This window comes from Manis javanica, chromosome 5 (assembly GCF_040802235.1).
Source record: "Manis javanica isolate MJ-LG chromosome 5, MJ_LKY, whole genome shotgun sequence".
NCBI classification, from domain to species: domain Eukaryota; kingdom Metazoa; phylum Chordata; class Mammalia; order Pholidota; family Manidae; genus Manis; species Manis javanica.
Window position 1 is genome coordinate 140,817,914 of NC_133160.1, and position 19,698 is coordinate 140,837,611.

A 19,698-nucleotide genomic window follows, 5' to 3' on the forward strand; every position below is an offset into this window, starting at 1 on the left:
TCAGTTGTCAGTTTCTTCATGTTCATCATCATCTTCATCTACAAAATGGGACTGATGATAGTACTATAGAATTGGGTTGCTTGAAATATAAGAACAAAATTTTTTCACAAACCTCTTAGCACACTGGGGAGATGCAGCAAGAATTGAAAATTTATTTATTAAAAGTCTTCTCCATTGCCTTCTGGGACAGTTAATGAACCACTATTCTGCCTATTGGACCATTCCTTCTATGACTCTTTTGCCAACCCTCTTTTCTCTCATCCATAAAAACCTGGCAGTTCCACCAAGATTCTATCTTTGATCTTCTACTGTTCTCATTTTGTACAACCTCCTATGTGATTCATGCCCTTGTTCTCAGTTACTATCTATGCATTGATGCCTTGGAAACCTTTATCTCTAGGCTAACTTCATTGTTGATACTGCCATCTGGATAGTCTAATGCTCCTTAAATCCAAAAGGTCTAACGCCAGGACTTCCACCCCTTGCTATGATGGAGTAAACTGGCAATCCACCATTATTAAAAAAAAAATTACTCACCTGGACAAATTATATGAGTCAACTGTTTCAGGTAGCAGAACTCTGTGGTCCCTAAGTGAAGAGATACTTAAGAGGTGAGCCCAGAATCACTCAGACTCTATCTGAGGGCAGTTTCCATACCAGGAAGCAGTGAGCTTAAGGACTTGCTGAGCTGAGCAGTCAGAGACTGTAGTTTGGGGCAGCTGAGTAGCTGGAATCTGCAAGATGGGGCACTGGAGAGGTGGAAGCTTTGCAAAAACAGGTCTCCAAATATCCTTGGTGGGGTGGGGTCTCTGTAGGCACTTGGCTTTGAGCTGTGCTGACACATGTAAGATGAAACTATCCAAGAATTACGAGATAACAGCTTCTGTGGGCTTGAAGTCCAGGCAGAAATATTAGAGTTCAAACAGTGATGGGGGTCACCAGAGTGTCAGCTTAGCCTGAGTGGAAAGTCTCATTAATACTTTGTTCATAATATGTCAGGCATCTATCTGGGACACCAGAAAGATCACATTTTAATGTCAGGACCATGTTCTAGGGCAGAATTTGTCCGATTGTTGTCCCCAGATCAGTCCTATCAGCATCACCTGGAAATTTGTTAGACAAACTGTTGGAAATGCAAATTCTAGATTCCCACCTTAGATCTACTGGGTCAGAAACTTGGAGGAAGAAGCCTAAACATTTGTAGGGTTTTTTTCTTTTATTGACTTACCTCTGATATACAATCTTATATTGGTTTCAGGTATACAACACAGTGGTTCAACAGTTACTCATATTATTAAACCCTCACCCCCTCTAGTAAGGTTACTATCTGTCAACAAAGGAAGACATTACAGAACTATTGGCTACACTCTCCATGCTGTACTGCTATCCCCATGACCAATTTATATTATGATTGAGATTTTTTTTTTTGAGAGGGCAACTCTCATATTTATTGATCAAATGGTTGTTAACAACAATAAAATTCTGTATAGGGGACTCAATGCACAATCATTAATCAACCCCAAGCCTAATTCTCAACAGTCTCCAATCTTCTGAAGCATAACGAACAAGTTCTTACATGGTGAACAAGTTCTTACATGATGAATAGTGCAAGGGCAGTCATATCACAGAAACTTTTGGTTTTGGTCATACATCCTGAACTATGAACAATCAAGTCAGATATGATTATCCATTTGATTTTTATACTTGATTTATATGTGAATCCCACATTTCTCCCCCAAATTTTTTTTTTAATAAAATGCTGAAGTGGTAGGTAGATGCAAAATAAAGGTAGAAAACATAATTTTGTGCTGTAAGAGGGCAAATGTAGACGATCAGGTGTGTACCTATAGACTAAGTATTAATCCAAGCTAGACAAGGGCAACACAACATCCATGGATGCAGAAGATTTCTCTCAAACCGGGGGGAGGGGGGGGATGGTGAGGTTCTAAGCCTCACCTCTGTTGATCCCCAATTTCTCACCTGATGGCCCCCCTGCGACTGTGCCTGTCTTAGGTTGTTCCTCCCTTGAGGAATCTTACCCGTCTCTGGCTAACCAGTCATCTTCCGGGGCCATACAGGAAAATGTAAAGTTGGTAAGTGAGAGAGAACAATATTCTTTGAAAAGGTTAGCTTTTTACTTCTTTGCAGATTTATGCTCTGTGGCTTCCATGCCCAGCATTTGTCTTGAGGTATCTTTACCACTTAGAAGAATTATGATACTCGGTAATCTTCGATATAAGGCACGAATTCTACTAAAGGGTTGTAATTAGGAAGGAAGAAGAAAAGCTATAGAAGTAGCAGATGGAAGAAAACATGGGGAGATTGATTATTTGACATAACTTCTTGTAGAGTAACATAAGCATGTATAGGTTTTAACAAACTACCAATTAAATTGCGTACACACATTAACAGAATAGGAATACAGATACATAACAAAAGCAGACCTACAATTACCAGCCATATCCAGTGAAACCAAGAAAACTAGTTAGGTACCCTAGGCATTTGTGAAAACTTATCAGTAATATGATGGATATTGTCTAACTGAATTTGAATAGTTTGAGAGAAATCAGACAAATTAAAACAACACATTCCTGGGAAGTGTTCACATCCCATATGTTCTTTTAACAGTAGATAGTCTATAGTCGCACGATTTTGGAGCACTGCAACTTGCACTTATCCTAATTCTTGGTTGAGTTCCGACAATATAGATCCAGTCAAATTTGTTGTTTTACTGTATGCACAGGCCAGCTTAGATATCTCCTTCTTCATTTAAATGGCAAGTCCAGGAACTGGTGGAATGAATGCAGCTATAACTGCAACAGCGCCAGGATCTTTGTTGAAGTTTTTTGATGATCATCTTCTGGAATGACTCTTCCAGAGGATGTTGATGTTGGATGTTCTTCATATCGTATCTTAATTCATTTTCTGGGTAGCCAAATTAGGCTTTGATCCTCTGTATAAACACAAACAAACCCTTTGCCCACACTTTGATATGACCTTTATACCATTGTGAAGAACCTATTGAAGACCACCATACAGGAACTGCTTTTTTTTTTTAAGAGAAATATTATCAGAAAAATGTACTTCCATAGCTGATCATCCGACACCCTTTAAAAGATCAAAATTAAGGATATGTAAAGTATGCATTAATCGTTGATTTGCAGTTAATTTTATCCTATCAGGGAGTAATCCCCCCCTTTTTTTGTTATCATTAATCTACAATTACATGAAGAACATTATGTTTACTAGGCTCTCCCTACACCAAGTACCCCCCACAAACCCCATTACAGTCACTTTCCATCCACATAGCAAAATGTAGAATCGCTAGTTGTCGTCTCTGTGTTGCACAGCCCTCCCCTTTTCCCAATCCCCCACATTCTACATGCTAATCATAATACCCCCTTTCTTATGATTGAGATTTTTAAGCCCTTTTATCCCTCTCCCACTCCCCTCAACCCCTTCCCCATGGCAACAACCAGTCACTTCTCAGTGTCTATAAGTCTACTGCTATTTTGTTTTCTTTTGTTTTATATTCCACAAATAAGTGAAATCATATGGTATTTGTCTTTCTCCACCTGGCTTATTTCACTTAGCCTAGTACTCTCTAGGTCCATTCATGTTGTTGCAAATGCCAGGATTTCTTTCTTCTTATGGTTCAATAATATTCCATTATGTATATGTACCACCTCTTCTTTATCCATTCATCTACTGACGGACACTTTGGTTGCTCCCATATCTTGGCTATTGTATATAATACAACAATAAACATATGGTTACATATATCTTTTCAAATCAGGGATTTTGTTTTCTTCCAGTAAATTCCTAAAAGTGGAATTACTAGGTCATGTGTTATTTCTATTTTCAGTTTTTGAGGAACCTCTACAATGCTTTCTATAGTTGCTGCACCAATTTACATTCCCACCAACAGTGTAGGAGGGTTCCATTTTCTCCACATCCTTGCCAACACTTGATATTTCTTGTATTTTGGATAGTAGCCATTCTAACTGGTGTGAGGTGCTATCTAATTGTGGTTTTGATTTGTATTTTCCTGATGATTAGGAACGTGAAGCATCTTTTCATGTGGCTGTTGGCCATCTGTATTTCTCCTTTGGGGAAATGTCTGTTCAGGTCCTGTGCCAATTTTTTAATTGGGTTATTTGTTTTTTTGTTTTTTTGGTGTTGAGGTGTATGCATTCTGTGTATATTTTGGATGTTAGCCCCTTATTGGATAAATCATTTATGAATATATTCTCCCATACCATAGGTTGCCCTTTTGTTCTGCTGATGGTGTTGTGTGCTATACAGAAGCTTTTTAGGTTGATGAAGCCCCACTTTTTCATTTTTTATTTTGTTTCCCTTGCTCGAGGAGATGTGTCCAGGAAAAAATTGCTTGTGCTTATGTTCAAGAGATTTTTGCCTATGTTTTTTTCTAAGAATTTTATAGTTTCATGTCTTACAGTTAGTTCTTTAGTCCATTTTGAGTTTACTTTTGTGTGTGGAGTTGAACAGTAGTCCAGTTTCATTCTCTTGCATGTAGCTGTCCAGTTTTGCCAACACCAGTTATTGAAGAGACTATCTTTTCCCCATTGTATATTCATGGCTCCTTTATCATATATTAATTGACCATACATGCAGGGATTTATATCTGGGCTCTCTATTCTGTTCCATTGATCTATGGATCTGTTCTTGTGCCAGTACCACACTGTTTTGATTACTGTAGCTTTGTGGTATAGCTTGAAGTCAGGATGTATAATATCCTTCCCTTGTGGTGATGATGATCCCCTCTCACTACTGTATATTCAAATGAAACCTCTGTATTATCCTGGGTTTCTGTGTTACTATGAGGAGCATTGCCCCCTGGCTAACCTGCATGGAACATGTGGCATGAGCAAAGAATTATTTTGATTGTTTTAAGGCACTGAGATTTTGAGGTTGTTTTTTGTCACAGCATGACCTAACTTGACTAACATAATACCTGATAGGATCATCGTGAGGGTTAAATGAGATGACATATATCAAGTGCTTGACACATGGTTAGCACTCAATGTTAGTAATTATCATTCTTGTTTGAACGTGTGTAGCAACCACCTAATCTCTCTGACCCTGAACCATTTCCTCCATCTACTCCACTGCCACTCTAGTGACCTTTCTAAAAGGCCACCACCCAAGTGATCTTTCTAAAAGGCCACTGATCATTTTTCCTTATTTACAAGGTTTCAGTTTCTCTTGATTTTGGTAAAGCCTACATTCCCTAGCAGGGGTCAAGACTTCCTTGGCCTGGACCCTGCCTGCCTCTCTGGCCCCAACTCCCATTAATCTCCCAAAGGTCCCCTGGATCCAGACACACTAAACAACCACTGTTGCCTGTTCTTGTTATGCTCTGTCTCACATTAATATCATTGCAAATATATTCCTTCTGTCTTGAGGGGCCTTCCTTCCCTTGTCCATCAGGCAAACTGATTTTTATCCTTCAAGATATCTCAATGCTCACCTCATCTATGAACCTACTCTGGCATGCTCAGTAGGAGTTAGCTTCCTCTATTGCACACTAATTATTTGTTTGCTTGTCCATTTTTGTTAGACTGTGGCCCTTGATGGCAAAAACTGTGCCCACTTCATCTTTGTACCCCCAGGGCCTAGTACTGTGCCTGTCATGAGCCAGATATGTGCTTACAGCCTATTTATTGAAAAAATGAATAAATGATTATTTACTGAAATTCTGTTCCTAATACAATTCATTCATTAAGCCATACCAAGGTGGGCAAAGTTTCCAATTTTTCTTAGACACAACAGAACCTAAAAATAGGAAATATTTTAAACATAAAAGCAATGCAAACTAAGTTAATTTGTAATTCAATATTTTTTATTCTTAAGATTCCAGTACTAATCCCCAAATTCAGTAATATGATTGTCACATAAGTGGTAGCACACTAAATAGAGGTAATAGCTGTCACACAAAATGTTTACTTTCTGACATTTTGACTATCTGAGATTCTTCATATGACCATTTTTTTGATATAATGAAAAAATGAACAGTCAATAGATAAAATACCTCAGAAATGTATGTCTAATTAATTTTCTCTTGGTACACTTTCTTTTACAAATAGTGGTTTTAATAATACAGATGTGGCTTGAACATCTGAAGTCATTTTTCTGGAAGGCTGCTGCCCTTCCAATGGCAGATTTCTAATATTCCTTTAATCTGTAGCTTTATCAAGAGCTCTTTATTGTCTCTCTTGCAAAGAATGATAGCCTTTTTTTTTAAATTAAGGTATCATTAATATACACTCTTATGAAGGTTTCACATGAAAAACAATATGGTTATTATTCACCCTTATTATCAAGTCTCCCCTATACCCCACTGCAGTCACTGTCCATCAGTGTAGTAAGATGCCACAGAGTCCCTATTTGTCTTCTCTGAGCTACACTATCTTCCCTGTGACCCCACACACACCATGTGCACCTATTGACACCCCATAATCCCCTTCTCCCTCCCTCCCCACCTACCCTCCCACACCCCTTCCCTTTGGTAGCCACTAGTCCCTTCTTGGAGTCTGTGAGTTTGCTGCTATTTTGTTCCTTCAGTTTTGCTTCACTGTTATACTCCACAAAGGAGGAAAATCATTTGGTATCTGTCTTTCTTTGCCTGGCTTATTTCACTGAGCATAATAACCTCTAGCTCCATCCACGTTGTTGCAAATGGTAGGATTTGTTTCTTTCTTATGGCTGAATAGTATTCCATTGTGTATATGTACCACATCTTCTTTATCCATTCAAGAATAATAGCTTTTTTCTATTCAGTTTTCAGAATCTTTTACCTCTGTCTCCACCATAAAATCCATAGCCATTACAAAGGGTACTGACTGACATTTTTCCAACAAAACTTCCCCTTCATGAGTCCATCATATAATTTCCATAGACCATAATAAATTCCAGAATCCTTATATTGCCCACTGCTATCAAATTAACATGGTTCTACAAGACTGAGGTAATCCAATAGCAAAATTTCTAAAAAAGAGAACTATAAAATCCCAAGAATTATATTTTCAAAGATTTATAAGGATCAGATGGAGCAGAGGTTGAAATGGGAAGGGCATGCAATAATTAATAAGAAAAAGAATCTTGACATGTGGGTATAAATCAACCTGCATACACCCATGTGTCATAGAGTACAGGTACCCAGAGTGACTTGGAGAAGGAATTCACATAGGAAACTGTCTGTGTAGGTTAAGTCTTCAGGAGAAAGGAAAACATGGCGAATAAAGAATTAAGTGTAGCTGCAGTTAAGGAAAGGCATGACTGAGAACTTCAAAACTTCTGAGTAAAAACTGTGACACCACCCACATGGGCTAGTCCTTAGATCTGGGAGTTGGAGTGACTGCACTTAGCAGAGGGGAGGAAAGGAAAGGGTAGAAATTCAGTTCTCGGAAGGGAAAAAGAACACCTCCAAAAGTACTTATCTCTTTCCATACTCCAAGGAGAAAGGGTTTTTTTTGACTCCCAAAGACAAAAATGGCTTTCAAAGGAAATTTAGAATTCCGCAAAAGGAGTTTGAGCAATAGCCCAAGTTTGAGTAATGTGGATGTGAACAATCACGCCCACACTGGTTGGAAAAACATGTTATGTTGGGCCGACATTTTAGGTTTAAAGAGTATGTGAATTATCAATGGTACCCTTCCGTTGTGTCTGTGGGAGAACATGTTCCCAGTTGAAAATGAGGCTGGAGTACGGGCAGTTGTAGCCAAGCAGTCACCCCTTGCATGCACAGAACACTTCTGGCAGAATCTGGCTGACCATACAGTGAAGAGGTCCTGGCAAATTCAACATTTAAAGGTCATTGAGCAGAAACAGCCATTTTAATTTTTATAATGAACTAACTGAATAGATACAAGGGAGCAACAAAAGGAATATAATTTCTGGGATCAGTTCTTTCTTGGATTGGGTTAGAAACACTCTGCACATATGGATTGTTTATTGTCAGCAATGAAATATACTTTAGAGAGAGGCCACATCAGATTATATTAAATAAAATCTTGATAGCAAAGTGTTCCCAACATTGATTGATCCAGATGGATAGTTGTAGGTCTTTCATTTTCTAAATTTGTTTCAGTTAATAGACCAGAGGGTCTGATCACTCCTTATTAGGTCACATGAAAATGAATGAACAAATTAATTTGCAACAGAAATTCATTAGAACCGATAGGCTCTATGGAATGATTTGCTGGTATTAAGTTGGTTTCAGAGATTGGGATGCATCCTCTCTGCACATTGGGTCCTGTTCTCTCTGTTGGCCCTGTGGGAGCTTGAAAAGCAAGTCAAATATTATTCTAGTCAAGATGTACATTTCCCCAACTAAGTGTCTTTGCAGTTTCAGGTTAAAACCTGAGTAATTTATTCCAATTTCAGAAAGAAATGAAAAGCCATCTTCATTTTGACTAATATTACCTGAAAACAGCAGTTTTTCCCAATTCCCTAACCATTTTAGGGAATGTCTCAAACTGGAACCACTGTTTTAGGGAATGTCCAAACTGGATGTCGAAAGCTGGAACCACTAGGTTCGCCTGAGGTGGTTAAGGAGTCCTCTGTCAGAGAACTCGGCCAACTTGATTTCTTTTTTTTTTTTTTGCAAGAAAGATCAGAGATAAAGGAAATTCATCTTCAAAATACCCTTGAAACACATTATGCCTTATGAACATGGCAACATCAGGAGTCAGCAAATTGATGAAACAGAGGATTAACAGCTATACAGGATGGTTTCTGTGGTTGGATATCTCTGACTCATGGGGGTCAAGCAGAGGGCAGTGTATGGGTAGAGGTGAGGGTGGGGAGGGTGGTACGTAACTGTTAATACCATAATCTGAAATTATTATTGCTTTTATATACTTTTAGTGATAATACATACTTTATTTTACAATTTCAAATAATCTTAAAGCAGGATGTGAGATTTCATATTGGTTAAAACATACCACATGTTGAATGAGGGCCACTAGGGTACCTCATTTAGACTTTTTGCAAAGAATACAGGGTAGGCCTTTTAAACTGAATGCAATTTATAATATTTACAATCATTTTAAATGACAATCTCAAGAGAAACAATGAAGTCAAAATCTTCCTATCCAACCATTAGTGACTCTCAATTTTTACTCTATGAAAATCTCAGCCCTTTCTTCTAAGTATCCACCTTTGTTAGTAGCAAAAAGGACACAGCCAACATCCCAGTGACCTTTTCTCTAGGAAAGTAAAGCCTCTCTGCTCTCAAAGTACCAGCTGCTTCTCCCAGCACACACTGTAACTGCGTTCAAAAGGAAGACAGTGGTCAGAGTAAGCTCCCAGAATATACAGACTCTCATAAGACACACTTGGCTGGAGTACAGACTCTTTCAAGCATACTACACAGCCTTATGATGGCTTATTTGAATCCTTACCCTGAATGGTAAGGTCACATTGAGATTATAAAATTTCTACAAGTGTGCCAGCAAGCATGTCCACCCAAAAGTTCCACTGAGCCCTGCTGTTGATCTGGTTAAATCATCTGACTTTGAGCAGGTACCAGTGACTTCCTTCCTTAAATGCATGTCTATCAACCTTTAAATTTCATTGCCATTACCTCACAAAGAGGCCCATTACCTTATCAGAAAGTTCTAGATCAACAGTTTCTCAACCTTCTTCTTTATTGGGCTTCTTCACTTATTAACATCTTCACTTCATTTGGGCTTTTAATATACACTGAGAAAACTACATAATGGCAAAAAAGTTACGGTTAACCTACATTGAAATTAACATGCAAATTGTTAATATTATAGATCTTTAAAAATAATACTTGTATATGAAACATAGTCAATCTGAAGGCAAGGCTTGAACAAGACCTGTATTACTTAAGGCTCTTTTGGTTGCAAATAACAGAAACAAACTCTGGCCAGAATAGATTAAAAGGCTCCAAAGAAAAGTTGAACACCAAGAGCAAGGTCATGGTTAGTGGCAGTGCATGGCTCCACTCTAGGGCATTGGACATCACCATGACTTTTAGACTCTCAGTTCAGCAGTTCAGGTTCCTGGACTGAAAAATTGATTGGCTCAGCTTGGGTTTATTCCTGGATGACCTATGGCCAGGGAGGACGCAAAGTACAGATAAAGTAGCTGGGGGTCACCCCTGGGTATGCACTGGGATCAACAGTTGACACTTCAGTTTTAGAATTTTTTTCCTTCTTGAACATATCCCTTTGAGAGTTTATAAGTACAGACCCAGAGCTATCCTTTTCTGAAGCCCACCTGACAACTGGCATCCCCGAAGTTTAGGATTGCCTGTCTTCTCCATCATGATATTTGTTTTTCATGGTCGCATTGTACCTTGGTCAAAATTAAAAACAGAATAGTGTTTCCCTTGATTGTTTTCTCCTTCAGAGAGATGAAATGCCAGGGGGTACAGGGTAATTTATCAGATGCTCTTCTTTGAACAAAATTAGATTTCTAGTACACATCAGGAAAATGGACATATTTGTCTGGACTGTATTAATATAGAATTTCTATATAGAAGGGAATGGGGACAATGGGATTGAAAAGGGAGGCTAGGAGATTCATCTTGAGCCACCATTTTTATAGCAAGTCCAAATTTCACCCCAATATTTTATGTGAGTGGATATTATAGGTGCTGTGTCCAGATTCCATTTAGCTACTGGTACACCCATCTTTTCCATCTGCTGAGTGTTGGCTGCTAATGATTCATAACTGCCCCCGTCTGTAGAAACTGCTCTCAACTGAACAGGAGTCAACTCACCCAAAATGTTATATCCTCCCACAAGGGGGAGAGCTCTATGCTCAAAAGTCACTCAAATTCTGTAGCTTTTTCTGAATATCACACTGTAATATTTAGCTAAAGCTACCTTAACAAAAAACCATAGTCTGGTTTGCTTAAACAACAGAAAAGTTTTTCTCACAGTTCTGGAGTCTGGAATTCCCAGATTAAGGTGCCAACAAGGTGGGTTTCTCCTGAGGCCTCTCCCCTTGGCTTTCAGAGGCCTCCTCTTACTGGGTCCTCAGGTAGCCTCCTCTCTCTGTGTGTGCATCCCCGGTGTCTCTTCCTCCTCTTATAAGAACACCAGCCATATTGGATCAGAGCTCTCCTTATGACCTCGTATAGCCTTAGTTACTTCCTTAAAGCTCCTAACTACAGATATTGAACTCCTAGGCCTTCAGATACAATCATCTTGGGGTTAGGACTTTAACATATGAATTTTGAGGAGAAATTCAGCCCGTAACAGACACTAACCCTGTTTTTCCCTCTGCAGCCTTACAAACTGCCACTGGCCAAAAACACAAGAATCTGTCCAAGCTGGGTAATTCGTAAAGCAGGTAGGATTACAGAGTTTTGATAACTCCAAGTCAACATTCAGTTTGAATATCAAATAAGTAAGCACTGACCAGGGAATGTCACACTTCCCAGGAACACCTACCAGCAGATTTAAATATTGCTTCTTTGCTAGTTGTTCATTTTGAAGTTCAATCAGCAAGGAGTTTCATGATGAGCACATCAGGGCTACTGTATGGAATTTTTGTTTAGATCTGTGGCATCATCCTTAGAGAGTATGTTCAAGACCAAATGAAGATAATTAATTACCTGTTCTTTGTTTTTGTTTGTTTGTTTGTTTGCACCTCAACTAGGGAAAGGCAGGCATGATGTGCATGGCTGGCTTCAACCAAATTCTTCCTCCAAGGGGCGTAATATTGGTCCTCATGGGTTAGATGCCACTATCATGGATAAAAAAAGAGGGAGGTAGGGAGAGTTATATGTTATTTAATGAAGATTACAATTTGTACAAAATCTTATCTGGAAAAGAAAAAAAAGAAAAAACTTTCAGACTTAGAATTGTATCAAGCTTCCAACCAACTTGGACTGAGATTCAAAACAAATACATGAACTCTAAGCTCAAAGACATATTTTCCAAAAATTGATAAGCCCTTACCAGATAAAGCTGAGGTACAAAAAGATCTAAACTAGAGCTACACATAATTCCAGTATGTAAGATTTATAACTCAGGCCTTATTACTTAAAAAAAAAGGTAAATTCTCATCTAGGCTTGCAGTTTCCCTCCCCTCTTAATTCTGTGCCAAAAGAAACAGAATTATTCATATTCTGTACATAAAAATCACTTTTGTAGTATTGCATGCTGTTAATTATCAAATGAATAGTATCTTAAAGTATAATATTACCAGGAATGAGTGAGTAGTTTTAAGTATTAGTCCAAGGAAGAAAACCTCTTTCATTAACTGAATGTACAAGCAGCCGCTGGCCCCTCGCACATACAGGTACATTGCTGCTTCTTAGCAAGGAGCAGTCAGTCCCAGAAGTGCCATATTGCTGAATGCAGATAGCTATTCATTGACTCCAGTATTTTCCTGGTTGACTGGCAATGCTCAGGCAATTTGGTGTTTCTGCGGTTGTAGCTTCTGAATGCAGAGCTCTCTTGTACCTGGTGAGCCATCTTCAGAACAACAGGGTCCTGACACCATGTTCTAGGTGAACAGCAAATGCTCTATCATTTGTATGTCCCAATATCATATGAATCTTAGCAGACTGACATTAGGCAACCAGAGCAGAAGGTATATTGCGTGCACCTGGAAGATCTTTGTGTTCCTAGCTGAATCTCCATCTTCCCAATCTTGCCTTGACAGCCTGTTACCACAGAGAATGGGACAGAAGCCAGATTTAGTTAGCCTTTGCCCTAAAGGATCCTAGTTTTTAGAGGTCCATTGTCTGCACTGTCACAACTATGAATAAAGACAGCCCTAATTATTTTTGTGGCTACATTTGCTAGTAAATACAAATGACTATATTGACACCAGAGGATCAGAATCAGGCACAAGAACAAGCACTTACATAGTACTTCTTGGCACCAGGCCCTGTTGTGAGCAGTTTTAAAATATTTAATTCAATCCTCACAACAACCCTATGGAGTAGATGCTCTGCAGATGAGAATACTAATCACAGAGAGGTGAAGTGACTTAAGCAAGGCCACACAGAATGGAAGTGGCAGAGACAGGATTTGAACCCTAGAAGTGTGGTGCTAGAGTTTATGCTCTTTACCAATGCTGTGTTGTACATAATAATGTTCTGAAATTAATTCGGAAGCTTACCCCTCCCCTTTTATTTTTTCTGGGCCTTCAGTAATGTGAAGAGGCCATTCCTTTCCCATTTTAAGGTAAATGAACTTGAGCCAATTCCCAGAATTCAGTTAGTATCTATCCTCAAAGCCCTGTGTTAATGAATCTACCAAAGTACAGAGGAAGGAAGAGGAAAGGTGGTTTTGCCAAAATGATTTGATAAGGGAAAGATAAGTAATGTGCTCAGAGGAAAAAGGAGGAACCCAGTCTTTGTCTCATTCAGTTAGGTCAAGATTAGAGCTCTCAAATCAAGTCAGCAAATCAATGCTCCAAGTAAGACAGAGATTCCTTGTTATGGGCAAAATACTACTTAGCATCCATAAATATGAGAAATATGATAAAGGTGTTTTACCTTTGACAATTCAGAGTCTTGTCTTATACTTGATTCACTGAGTAGCTCAGATAATTATTTGCTGCCTCCTCCAAAGGGGGGTCCTTGTGGGTAACAGTGGCTGAACTGATTGTCTCTGTTACACAAATACATTCTCTCTAATTTTCAAGGAGTTCTTCTGAGGAAGGCATTTGCTGTAGGCAAAAACTTTAAGATAGTCCCAAAGATGTCTTGCCCGAATTCCTGGAGGCTGTGAATGTAAGATTTCACTCTGGTGATTACATTATGTTATGCGGTATAGTTGACTTTAAGAAAGGGAGATTATCTGGATGGGACTGATCTAAATACATGAGAGCTAAAAAGGCTTTAAGTAGCTGAGAGCAGAAGTCAGAGATACTTCAGCTGTGAAAAGGACTTGATGTGTAGGTCCTAGTTTGAAGATGGCCACTGGAGGAGGAACGTGGGCAGCTTTAAAGAGCTGAGAGAGGGCCGGAGCTGTCAGCCAGCAAGCAAACAGGGACCTCAGTCCTACAGCTGCAAGGAACTGAATTCTGCCGAATACCGGAAAGCACTCAGAAGAGAATTCTGAGCTCTAGGCAAGAACACAGCCAAGATACCGTGGTTTCAGCCTTGTGAAACTCTGAGCAGAGAATCCAGTTATGCCATCTGGGATTTCGGGTCCAGGGAACTGTGAGATAATGGATGTGTTCCAGTCTCCCAGATGCATGCTAATTTGTTATGTAGCAGTAGAAAATTAATACAGCATTAATATTCCCTTTTTACAGAGGAGGAAGCTGAAGTTCAAGTTAAGTGAATTGGTTAAAACTGTTTTGTAAGTGTGGTGGGGGCAGAATATGACTTAGGCCTGACTTCAGAGCCAGTTCACCTTCCTGCCTCACTCCATACCACCTACAACGGGGGAGCAGACAGACCTGCCCACGCGGCTGCTAAGTAATGTTAACCAACCAGGAGCCACCGTGTAAAAAGGAATAAAGCACCGTCTGAGGAAAGGATGACTCAGATTCTTACTTATTTTTAGAAACCCACATGAAACTATTGGCTAAACAATAGCTTGGGTTTCTGCAGTGATCTTGATCCATGGGAGTGGCCCCCACTAAGGGCTCTGTGGAGATGTATTAGTTGGTCTCCTTTTTTAGCTACAAGCGCTAGGTGACTGGTTTCCAAATAAGTGAAGCTGAATGGATTTAGACAGATTAACATTCTAACAGCAAGAAGCAGTTAGGGGAAGAAAATGCAAATTCTGTGGCGCTTGCTAACACACTGAAACACACAAGTACAATAAACCTTGCTCTTCAAGGCCTGGCTTTGTAAATATTAGCTTTATGCAGACGTGTCAGTTTAAAAAGGAGGAGTTTTAAAAAGCAGTTACCATCAGGATCTGTCCCTAGCTCCTTATGTGACCTTTCCTTCCCCTTTCTGGCTTACTCCACTCCAACCACAGGGCCCCGGGCATTCCCTTGAATATGCCAAGGCATTTGCTGCCTCAGGACCTTTGCACTTCCGTTCTCCCTGGCTTGGAACATTCTTCTTCTAGTTCCTGCCCTTAATCTGCTCAAACAGATTCTTACTGATCAAGATCACTGCTCAAGCGGAATCTTACTGGAGTGTCTCAGTCTGACCATCTAATCAGCTGTGCTCTCTGCCCATCACTCTCTCCCTAACCCTACTTTATTTTTCTTCATAGCACTTTGACCACCTAATAACACTTTACACATAAAAATATATTTGTTTGCTTGTTTGTTTTAATCTGCCTCTCACACTGGAATGGAAGTGCGAGGAGGACAGAGAGCCTTTGCTTTATTCTTTGCTCTATCCTCAGTGTCTAGAGCAGTTCGTAGTATATGGCAGGGACTTAACTATTTGTTGGACAAGTTAGCAAATCAGAAACAAAAGCATCATTTCTGTTTAAATAATTTGTCACTTCTGAGGTATCTTTGCATCTAATTTTTCCCCTCTTTTTTTAAATAGCATTTTCCAGCCTGTTCAATATGGAAAAGATACTTGATTGCATGGTTGTACAAACTTAAGAATAAAAAAGATTAGAAACTAGAGAGAATGTGTTATAAGAACGAAGTATTTCCTTGCTTTTTAATAGTAGTGTGACCTTGGAAAAGTCAAGTTATTTCTGTTGGTTCCAGATACCGTGTTTTTTAAATGGAGATAATGATAGAGTCTTATTTGAAGGGCCAAAGCAAACAAGGCCTGGAGGTTTCTTCCTACACTAAGATCCTTTGAAATTAGAATTCAGTTGATAGGGAATCAGGAAATATCTGCTGCCCTGCCTATGTTATATGTAGACTGAGTATGCAACTCATGGCAAGTCCTTTAACCTCTCTAGGCCTCCAGAGAAACCAGCTTTTTTTTGAAGTCTCTTTGAAGTCAGGTCTTAGTCACCCGTAGTGGTGGAGGTTGAGGGGAGCCATGTCAACCAGATGTCCTGGTGTCTGCAAGACCTTGAGCTCTCTCTCTGCAGGGCCTGGGTCTACCTCTTATTTGGTGGGTGTGAGGATCAAGACTAAAAAATTGGTTCAGGAAATATTTTCTGCACACTTGCCATGTGCTATATGTTGGGAATAACACAGTGAACACTCAGACAAGTCCCTGCTCTCTTACATTCTAATGGTAGGAAACATGATAAAGAAATGGAAAATGAATTAAGGCTAATGATAAGTGTTAGGAAGAAAATGGAAGAATGCTATAATAGAGAATAGCAGACAGGAGCTATGGACTTAACTTGGATCTGCAGAGGCCTTTCTAGAGTATTTAAGCTGAGCCTTGAAGGATGATAAAAATCCAACCACAGGAAGAACATTCCAGGCCAAGGGAAAGACAAGTACAACCATCGAGGCCTTGAGAATGGAAAGGGTCCAGATATTCCAGGACCTAACAAATGCCAGTGTGCAAAGTACGTAGTGACTGAGGGAAAGATGGCATGAGATGAGGCCATGAGGCAGGCAGGAGCCCTTCCTGTAAGGGCTGACAGGCCACAGTTAAGGTGACCAATCACTCTTGCTTGCCCAGAACTGAGGAGTTTCCTGGGATGTGGGATTTTCAGTGCTTAAACTGGGAAAGTCCTGGGCTGGACAGGATGAGTTGATCACCCTAGCCACTGTAGGGGTGTGCTTTACCCTGTCTGTGATCAGTAGTCACTGAAGGGTTTTAAGTAGGGAGATGATACATCTCTGTTTTCAAAGGTTGCTCTTGGTAATTTTTGTGGGGCAAATGCATGGAGAGGATCAAGATGGAAAAGGAGGAGGCCAGTTAGCCAATTATGGCCATCCTCCATGCAAGAGAGAACAGTGGGTTGAAATAGACCAGTGGCATTGAAAGTGGAGAGATGTAGATGGATACAAGATACATTTTGGAGTTAGAATGAACAGTACTTGTGTATGTATGTAATAGAAGGAAGAGGAGTTAAAGATGACTCCTGGGCTTCTGGTTTTAGCAGTGGGGTAATTCATTTTGCCCACAGAGGGAAATCCGAGAAATGGAAGCTGGGGAAGGACAGGGATGGGGGTATCTAGAGTTTCACTGGGAGGAAAATGTGATACTCAGAGTGAAGACACTCTTATTGTTAATGTTCAGAGTATTTTGTAAGCAGTAACTAATTAGTTGTCATAACACTTGTACTGAGTTGTTAATTACCTGTGCCCCATTTTACAGGCTCTGGGGAAGAGCAACTGTCAGTAATTTGCCTAAGGCTGGAGTAAATTACAGAAATAACAGCAGCACCAATTAATTCCTGGTAGTCCTATACTCTGCCAATCTTTTAAAAGAGTAACTCTTGGTTAGGACAAGTATACTGAATGATATTTGAGAAGAGGAAGGCATGGATTTTGAGGTCCATATTTCGGGAGTCATGTTTTGGCTTTGCCTGTTACTACTTATGTGACATGGACACATAAATAAGAATTGTATCCCTGAGCCTCCAGTTTCCTATGAGATAGTAATTACCTTACAGTCAAATACTAAATGCTCTTACTTACTACTGTATCCTCTGCCTAGAAACAGTCTTGTTCAGAACACCAACTGTCATTCTGTTAGAGAGCCTTTGATCACTCTATAGTACATTGGTGGCACCTCCACCCAGAGGTTCTGTCTACCCCCTCAGCCTGGTTTGATTTCTCTTTATAGCACTTATTACCACCTGACCTATTACATATCCATTTCCGTAAGATGAAGGGTTTTGTTTGTTTTGTTTCCTGCCACATCCCCAGAGCCTAGAGCAATGCCTGGCACAAGTGAATGCTCAATAATATTTGTTAAATGAGTGAGTAAGTGAAATGAAATTATACACAATAAATACTTCACATGATGTTTGCACATGGTAGGAGCTCAATAATTGTTAGCACTTAGTAGATAAGAATAGAAATTGGGAAACCACTCAATTTTAAAGTTCCTTGTCTAAGACACTATTTTAGCAGTACTTCTTTATATATGTATATTAAAAGCAAATCTTTAGGCTATTCTTGAAAAGTTATTTACCAATTTTATGCTTCACTTGGTTCATGAATAGAAAGACCATCTTTGCTATTCCATGACGATTCTCATAATCATTTTGTGGTTTGCAGTTATGTAGTCATGAGAACAAACCACTTAATGCACAAATTCACACACAGCCTGTGTGCAAACAAATAAAACTGATGGTGGCTCAAAAGTATGCTACCACCACTTAAGTTTGGAAGTTCTATTTTTAAATAATTGAGATGAAAATTGACCAACAGATGCTCTGTCATCCCTCGGACCTCCCAGGGAAGAATGACCAACTCTGTAGGTAACTCTCCCTTTGTGAAAGTACTCAGCTGCTCAGTATTTGATTATAAATTTGATTATAAATGGTTCATTCTTAATTTCTATAATCTAGTAGTATGGGTCTTATCATTCCTGTCATTATCTTTCTTTTAACTTCATCTCCTTTAAATATTTGTTCAAATACTACCTTACAGGTGAGGTCTATTCCGACCAGTCCCCCTCTGCCCTCAGGACTTCTGGTCTCCCTCACCCTGCTCTATTTTTTAAACCACAGCACTTGACGCTTTAAAGCTACTACAGAATTTACTTATTTATTATGTTCATTGTTTGTGTCCTCCCAATGAAAATGTAAGTTTTGCCAGCATTGGAATTGTTACCTTTTTTTTTTTTACTTACATATCCCCAGAACCTAGAACATAATTTGTTATCTCATCAATGAATGAATCAAACTAAACTCTGAGACTGAACAAAACATAAGATTGCTGGAAGTTAGGGAGACAAGATGGGAATTGCAGTCTCTGGTCTCAAGTCACACCAGATGAATGTAATTGCACAACCCTTCATGATGCCAGTGTGACTTCCAGCTGTGACGATGGCGGAGGCTGTCACTAGCTTGGCTGCCTCCAAAGCTACTTTTCCGTCTCCCTCCTACATGCCCCACTTCAATCTCTATTTGGGCACCAGCCCTCAGATCAGTTACTTTACGGCTACTTCTTGTTAACTGTCTCCTTCCCCATCTTCCTGACTTTCCGTCTTCCACCCCTTACTAGGAATAAAAGAATAAACAAAATGAATGAAGCAATCAATTGAAAAGTCAACAAACATTTTCTGAGTATCTGCTATATATTTAGGGCCAGCAGGCATACAGTAGATCTCAATGGTTGTGCCAGCAGCTTTAAGGCTGGACAGAGGTTGCAATCCTGGCTTTGCCTCTTACTAGCTAGTTGACTAGGGATAGTCACTTAACTCCAGTTTCCTCATCTGTGAAATGGGAATAATAATAGCATGTACCTCAGAGGCTCTTCTGAAGAGCAAGTGAGATAATGAGTATGAAATACTTAGAATAATGCTAGACACAAATTAAATGGTCCATAAATATTAGCTCTTAAGATTAATTCTGTCCTAGGGCCCTGTGGGGAATAGACTGTGTGTCTAAGACTTGATCCTTGTCTCCAAAGAACTTCCCAAGTCATAAGTCAATTGGAAAACAACCCAGGACTGGATATATGACCTAGTATTAATTTGTATGGTTTAGACTATATAGAGATGTAGTGGTGCTGAAAGGAATAAAAAGAGGGGAGCAGGGAGGGAGGAAGGAAATAACAGAAATTTTGATTTTTAATATACTTAAGAGGCAAATAATATACATTATTGGATTTTTAGTATATTAAAAATGTTTATATATAATATATTGTCTCATTTGCCCAAAATATCAA

General features: G+C 39.4%; 1 long non-coding RNA gene across 1 annotated transcript in view; it reads left to right on the forward strand.

The window, feature by feature from the left end:
• LOC108399931 (uncharacterized) overlaps window positions 1-19,698 on the forward strand; it is a 45,068-nt gene that overhangs the window by 23,887 nt on the left and 1,483 nt on the right. Inside the window, exon 3 of the long non-coding RNA XR_005057036.2 lies at window positions 11,286-11,349. This is a non-coding gene — a long non-coding RNA (uncharacterized lncRNA). The remainder of the gene's footprint in view (window positions 1-11,285; window positions 11,350-19,698) is intronic.